The following is a 7,719-nucleotide window of genomic DNA, read 5'->3' on the forward strand; positions in this document are numbered from 1 at the left end:
GGGATCGAACCCATGTCCCCTGCATTGGCAGGAGGATTCTTAACCACTGCACCACCAGGGAAGCCCCCCACTCACTCTTGAGCCCCTCTGATCTAGCATTTCTCGGCCTCTGACCTCAAACGACTCTGTTAAGATTGCCAATGACCTCCCCATGGTGAAACCCGATGGTCAAATCTTGGTTCTCATGTGACTTGACTATTACAGCATCTGATCATTCTCTCCTTGTAACCTTTTCTTCACTTGGGAAACAGGATGCCACACCTTCCTGGCTTCCACCCTACTCTGGATACTCTCATCCGTTCTCTCTTGCTGGTTCCTCCTCATCGCCCCCCCCCACCTCTTCCTACAGAGTACCCCAGGGCTTGGTCCCAGACCTCTCCCCGCCACTTATGAGTGACTGCATCAGTCTCCTGGTTGCCCCCCAGATGTATGTCTGTCATCCATGCTGCTCCCTGATCCCCAGCCTGTATTTTCACCTGCTCACTTGACAGCTCCATGTGGCATCTCATCAACATCTCAAACTTAACACGTCCAAACAGAGCTCCTGACCATCCCCGCGAGCCTGCTGCATCCCTAACTGTTCCTTCCTCAGGGTCCCTGAATAACTACAATGAGCAGGCCAGAAACTCTGGACTCATCTTTCAGTCCCTTTTTTCCCCCCATGCCTCACACATCCTGTTTATTAGCAATTCCTGTCAAAATATATCCAGGGTCCTACCTCTTCCCACAACCTCCTTGGCTACCACCTTGCTTCAAGCCACCTGCCCCTCCCACCTGGATTACTGCGTTAGCCTCATAACTGCCCCGGCTCTCACCCTTGCCCACATACTGATGATTCTCAACCCAGCAGCCTAAAAAAATCCATCAGAAAATGTCACTTTTTCTTACATCCCTCCAGTTTCTCCCCATTTCTCTCACAATAAAACCTACCCTGTTCTAGAATCACAGATGTAGAAAACAAACTTATGGTTACCAGGGAGAAAGGGGGAGTAGAGGGATAAATTGGGAGCTTGGGATGGACATATACACACTACTGTATCTAAAATAGATAACTAATAAGGACCCACTGTATAGCCCAGGGAACTCTACTCAATACTCGGTAATGACCTATATGGGAAAAGAATCTAAAAAAAGAGCGGATATATGTATACATATAGCTGATTCACTGATTCACACCTGAAACTAATACAACATTGTAAATCAACTATACTCCAATAAAAATTAATTTTAAAAAAACCCTACCATGTTTAACAATGGCCTATAAGGCACTAACCATACAGCCCCGAACACCCTCCTCCCCGGCCCCAGCCTTCCCTCCCAAGACCCTCCCTCAGTTTCTCCAGCCACCCTGCCCTCCTGGGGTATCACGCTCCCCCTTCAGAGCCTTGCAGTTGCTATACCTTCTGCTCAGGACACGTTGTCCCTAGATCTTTGCTCAAATGTCACCTTCTCCGTAAGGCCCTCTCTGATCAGTCTATTTAAATACTTGGTGGGCAGGATTCTAAGTCCCCAGTGACCATCTAGAGGGGCTGAAACCTATGAAATGATGGGATGTCAGTCCAGTGATTACATTATCTACACAGGGACAAAAGTGGTTTTGAAGATATAATTAAGGTTACTAATCAGTTGACTTTGAGTTAATTGAAAGGGAGAGCATCTTGTGGGCCTGACCTAATCACAAGGGCCCTTTAAATCTGGCTCTAGAGATGAGAGAGAGGAGGCCAGAAGCCCAAAGCATGAGAAAAATCTGGCACCTGTTGCTGCCTTTGCAGATGGAGAGGACCACATGGGAGCAGCTCCCAGCTGACAGCCAGCAAGGAAACGACCTCAGTCCTACAGACAGAAGGGACTGAATTTGCCAATAACAAGGATGAGCTTGGAAGTGGGTTTTCCCCATATCTTCTAGAAGAAAACTCAACCCTGCTGATACCCTGATTTAGCTTGTGATGCCCTGAGCAGAAAACCTAGCCAAACTCTGCTAGACTTCCAATCTACGGATGTGAACTGATACACGTGTGCTGTGTATCAGCAGCTATGTTTGAGGTAATTTTCTACGCAGCAATAGAAAACTAAAACAAATAACAACCTTCAAACCCCTAGAGTGGGAGAATATATTCGCAATCAACATAACCCACAAACAGCTCAGATCCAGGAGGTAAAGAACTCCTACCGAACAATAAGAAAAAGACAGGCAACCCAATAGAAAAATGAGCAAAACACCTGCTCAGATGTTTCATGAAAGAGGGTACTCAAGTGGCTGATAAAACATATGAAAAAGTATTAAATGTCATCAGTCATCAAGGAAACATAAATTAAAACTGCATATGTCACGCTTCCCTGGTGGCGCAGTGGTTGAGAGTCCGCCTGCCGATGCAGGGGACGCGGGTTCGTGCCCCGGTCCGGGAAGATCCCACATGCTGCGGAGCGGCTGGGCCCGTGAGCCATGGCCGCTGAGCCTGTGCGTCCCGAGCCTGTGCTCCGCAACGGGAGAGGCCACAGCGGTGAGAGGCCTGCGTACTGCAAGAAAACAACAACAACAACAACAAAAAAAAACTGCATATGTCTGGAGAAAACCATGCTTCAAATAGATACATGCACCCCAGTGTTCACAGCAGCACTATTTACAATAGCCAAGACATGGAAGCAACCTAAATGTCCATTGACAGGTGAATGGATAAAGAAGATGTGGTACATATATACAATGGAATATTACTCAGCCATAAAAAAGAATGAAATAATGCCATTTGCAGCAACATAGATGGATCTAGAAATTATCATACTAAGTGAAGTAAGTCAAAGACAAATATCATGTGATATCACTCATATGTAGAATCTAAAAAAATGATACAGATGAACTTATTTACAAAACAGACTCACAGACATAGAAAACAAACTTATAGTTACCAAAGGGAAAAGGTTCAGGGGAGGGATAAGTTAGGAGTTTGGGATTAACATATACACACTACTATATATAAAATAGATAAACAAGAAGGACCTACTGTATAGCACAGGGAACTATACTCAATACTCTGTAATAACTTATATGGAAAAAGAATCTGAAAAAGAATAGATATACAAATATGTATAAGTGAATCATTTTGCTGTACACCTGAAACACAACATTGCAAATCAACTATACTCCAATACAAAATAATAAATTTAAAAAAAAAACTGAAATGAGACAGCATTCCACAACTACCAAAATCCTAAAATGGAAAAAGACAGGAAATACCAAGTGTTGGCCAGGATGTGGTACAGAATTTTCATCCTGCTGGTGGGAGGACGAATCACTAAAAACATTTTGGAAGACTGACATATCTATCGAGGTTGAACATATGCATCCCCAAGACCCAGTAATTCTGCTCCTGGTATATACCCAACAGAAATTAGTACACATGTCCAATACAAGTCAGGCATAAGAATATTCATACATGCATTATAAATAGTGACTTACAATGGCCAGGCTCTCCAAGGCCTCTCTGACCTCACCTCCCCCTCTACTCTCCCCCTTGCTCCCTCTGCTCCATCCTCGTTGGCTTCCTCGCTATTTCTAGAACACAGCAGGAACTCTCCCCCCTGAGCCCTTTGCACTTGCTGTTCTGTCTGCATGGGAATCTCTTGCCTCGGAGCAGTAGTCTGCAATTAGGTGTGATTTGGCCCCCCAGGGGACACTTGGGATGTCTGGAGATGGCTTTGATGAGCACACCTGGGGGGTTGCTACTGGTATCTGGTGGGTAGAGGCTAGGGACGCTGCTAAACATCCTACAGAGCACAGGACAGCCTCCACAACGGAGAATTCCCCAGTTTAGAATGCCCAAGGTGCTGAGGTTGAGAAAGTCCCCAACTCCCTTCAAGGCTTTGCTGGAATGAATGTCACTCCCCCAGTGAGGCCTTCCCAAACCGCCCTGCTGAAAATTGTAAATGACTCTTGAACAGGACACTCCTTCCACACAGCCCTGTCTTTGCTTCTCCATAATAGTCATCACACCATATATTTTACCTATGAATTTATTAGCGTCTCTCTCCACTCATGGAAGGTACGCTTTTACAAGGCAGTGATTCTGGTTTGCTCTCTGCATTCCTAGCCCCTAGAAGAGGTGCTCCATAAACATTTGTTGGATGGATACCACACTAAACGAGAGGAAAAATAACCAAACTTTACTACTGTGCCCAGCAATTTTATTTACTCTCCTACACTGACAGCAAAGATTGCATTGAAAGGTAGGAGGACTATGGTTGAGAAAGCACCAATAAGCAACAATTGAAAAGGAAGGCTTCTCATCTGCCTATGTGTTACTTGTTACAGTTTGCTTTCAAGGTCTAGTGTTTTGCTATTGAAATTGGACTTTGTTCAAGGCAGCTGGCCATCATTGTCAATAAAACAAACTCGGGGGTGGAAAAGGGAAAAGCAGAGGCAAGGATCACTCATGTTCAGAGATCAGATCCTGACACTATCTGGATATAAAACCTCTGACGGCCAGAGGATACTCTGTGCTGGATGGTGTGATTCCACTAGACAAATGCTTTCCTTTCTAATGCCATTCATCCCACTCCCTGAGCAGAAGGAGTTGAATTAGCACCACTTTAACTTTACTGTGGAAGATAAACACACCCCCTGACCCCCGCCGCCCATGGTTCTGATGCGAGAGTTTTAGGTAAAGGGACTCAGAACCTGGGCTGGTTCTGACGGACAGCAGGAGCAGAAGGAGGGGCCTGTGAGGGGCCCTACAATGACGTCCGCTTCTCTTTGGTGTGTGCTTCCAAAACCCTTGATCATGTGACCTTGTCTGCAAATTTCTGAGCATGACCTCACAACAGTTTTTTTAATTTCGAAATTAAGAAATGTGTTCAAATACGCTGTTTATAATACATACAACCTCCAAAGAAAAGTTTTCAAAGAATGAGATTTTCAAAAGTGAAACTTTTAGGTTTATACTACTCCCCAGTGAACTGTCTTAACTGTCCTCTGGGGCATGTGTACTCTTGTTGTCTTGGCAACAACTATGTTAAGTGCAGTTTCTAAGACTCTTCTCAACTGGCTCCATTACAGCAATCACAGCAAATGAACTGAAGGCCCAGCAGCAGAAAGTTTTGTCCCAAGAGGGCCATTAACCTCACAGCTGTCAGCAGCCACATTCATCATGATAAGAGGCTTTGGAACTAAGAACAAGAGAACAGGGCTAAAGACATCTGAGACCATTTCCAGCCTTTCTTTTCTTCTATACATCCTTCACCTTTTCTTCCACCCCCTTCTAGAGCTTCCTGTGTAAGACTACTGAATGTGGCTGGGCCAAATTCAAATTCGTCCAAATTGGATGGGCTGAGGAAACATGATGGGCCACCTGCACATAGAGGTCAAGGGCCCCTCCCCAATGGCCAGCCAGTGTGTTTCTGGAGGCTACTGTGGCAGAGACTTGAAATGCCTCAATATCCATTCTTCCCTCCTTCTATAATGACAGAACACCCAATTTTTATGGGACACCTGCCCACCCACCCAGGATATAAACTGTATTTCTTAGACTCTTTGAAGTTAAGTGGGGCCATGTGGCCAAGTTCTGGCCAAGAGAATGTAAGCAGAAGTGAAATGTGTAATTTCTTTAAAAAGAAAGATGTTTGTCCTCCCTCTCTTCCTTCCTGCTGGCTAAAGTGTGGCCATGAAGGGGGGCCATCATCTTGGGCCATGTGGACAAGGGCAACGTCTTAGGGGTGGCAGAGCAACAAGATGGAAGGAGCCTGGGCCCTCGACAACTTTGCAGAGCAGAACCGTCTCTGTCTTGTTCAGGCTGCAGGTATTCTGAGTCTCTTGTTTGCAGCTGAGACTATGTAACACAGATAATGACAAACAGATAAAATCCAGGAAAAGTTCACCATATAATGAGGGGTCTGGGTCTTATGTCTTAAAAATCAACATTTGAAGGCCTAAAAGCTGTTTTAGCCCAGAAAGAGAAGGTTGAATCGAAACATGGCAACTGTCCTCAAACACCTGAAAGGCTGTCCCCAGCAACAGAAAAGGGTGGCCTCCTCTGTGTAACTCCAAAATATTTGTTGAATTGGTTAATGAATTATTGAGATTTGATGTGTGGCTGTTTCAGTGGGGCATATGTTGGTTCCAAAAGAAAAACCCCTTTTAAACAATTATGATTAATAGAGAAGAAAGGGAAGAAAAGTCACGTTTGAGGACCTGCTGTATTCCAGGCAAGGTGTTAAGTGCTCAGCATCCTTCATACGATGTCACTGCATTCTGACCTGCCCTCCGGTGTGAATTTCCAAAGCACAAATTCATTTATGGTGTACACTTTAATCCAAAGTGCTTCTCAGTTTCTCCAAAGTTGACAAATGGCCAATAAGCACATGAAAAATACTCAACATCATTAATCTCTAGGGAAATGCAAACTGAAACCACAATGAGATACCACTCTACACTTACTAGGATGGTCATAATTTAAAAGACAGACAATAGCAAGTGCTGGCAAGGATTTGGGGAGGTAGGAATGCTCAAGCATTGCTGGTGGGAATGTTAAAGGTGCAGCTGCCTGGAAAACAGCCTGGCAGTTCCTCAAAAGCTTAAACATGGTTACTATACAACCCGGTACTTGTTCTCCTAGGTATGTATCCAAGAGAACTGAAACATGTGTTCACACAAAAGTCTGTACACAAACATAGTAGCATAATCATAACAGCCAAAAAGGTAGAAACAATTAACATTAAACAAAAGTTAGAAAGTTAGAAACAACCTAACTGTCCATCAGCTGATGAATGTATAAAAGAATGTGGTCTGGGCTTCCCTGGTGGCGAAGTGGTTAAGAATCCGCCTGCAAATGCAGGGGACATGGGTTCAAGCCCTGGTCCGGGAAGATCCCACATGCCACGGAGCAACTAAGTCTGTGCACCACAACTACTGAGCCTGCACTCTAGAGCCCGCGAGTCACAACTGCTGAGCCCACATGCCACAACTACTGAAGCCCGTGCACCTAGAGCCCATGCTCCACAACAAGAGAAGCCACGACAATGAGAAGCCTGCGCACTGCAACGAAGAGTGGCCCCTGCTCACCGCAACTAAAGAAAGCCCGCCTGCAGCAACGAAGACCCAACACAGCCACAAATAAATAAGTAATAAAATAAAAATTAAAAAGAAAAAAGAATGTGGTCTATCCATACGATGGAATAACAGTTGGCTATATAATAGGGAATAAAGTACCAATATCCATTACAACATGGATATGCCTTGAAAACATTATGTGACAAAAACCAGACACAACAGGACAAATATTGTCTGAGTCCATTGATATGAAATGTCCATAACAGGCAAATTCAGAGACACAGAAAACAGACTGCTGGTTGCCAGGGGCTGCGGGGAGGAAGGGATTGGGGAGTGATGATCAATGGGTGTATCAGCTTTCTTTTTGGGGTGATGAAAATACTGTAAAATTAAATAGTGATGACGGTTGCAGCATCCCTGTGAATATACTAAGAACGGCCTGCTTTAAAGGAGTAAACTGTGTGTTATGCGATCTCTCTCTCAATGACGCTGTTTCTAAAAACTCCTTTGGCAGCTCTCTGTTGCCTTATGCTATATCCACATGCACCATTATTTATTTAATATTTTCCTTTAAAGCCACTCATTTTTTTTACTGAATATTTCTTTTAAAAAGAAAAGTGTTTATTACTCTCTTAAATGAAAGGCTAATATCACTTGAGAGAAATAAGGGAACTATTGAC

This window comes from Orcinus orca, chromosome 16 (genome assembly GCF_937001465.1).
Source record: "Orcinus orca chromosome 16, mOrcOrc1.1, whole genome shotgun sequence".
NCBI lineage: Eukaryota > Metazoa > Chordata > Mammalia > Artiodactyla > Delphinidae > Orcinus > Orcinus orca.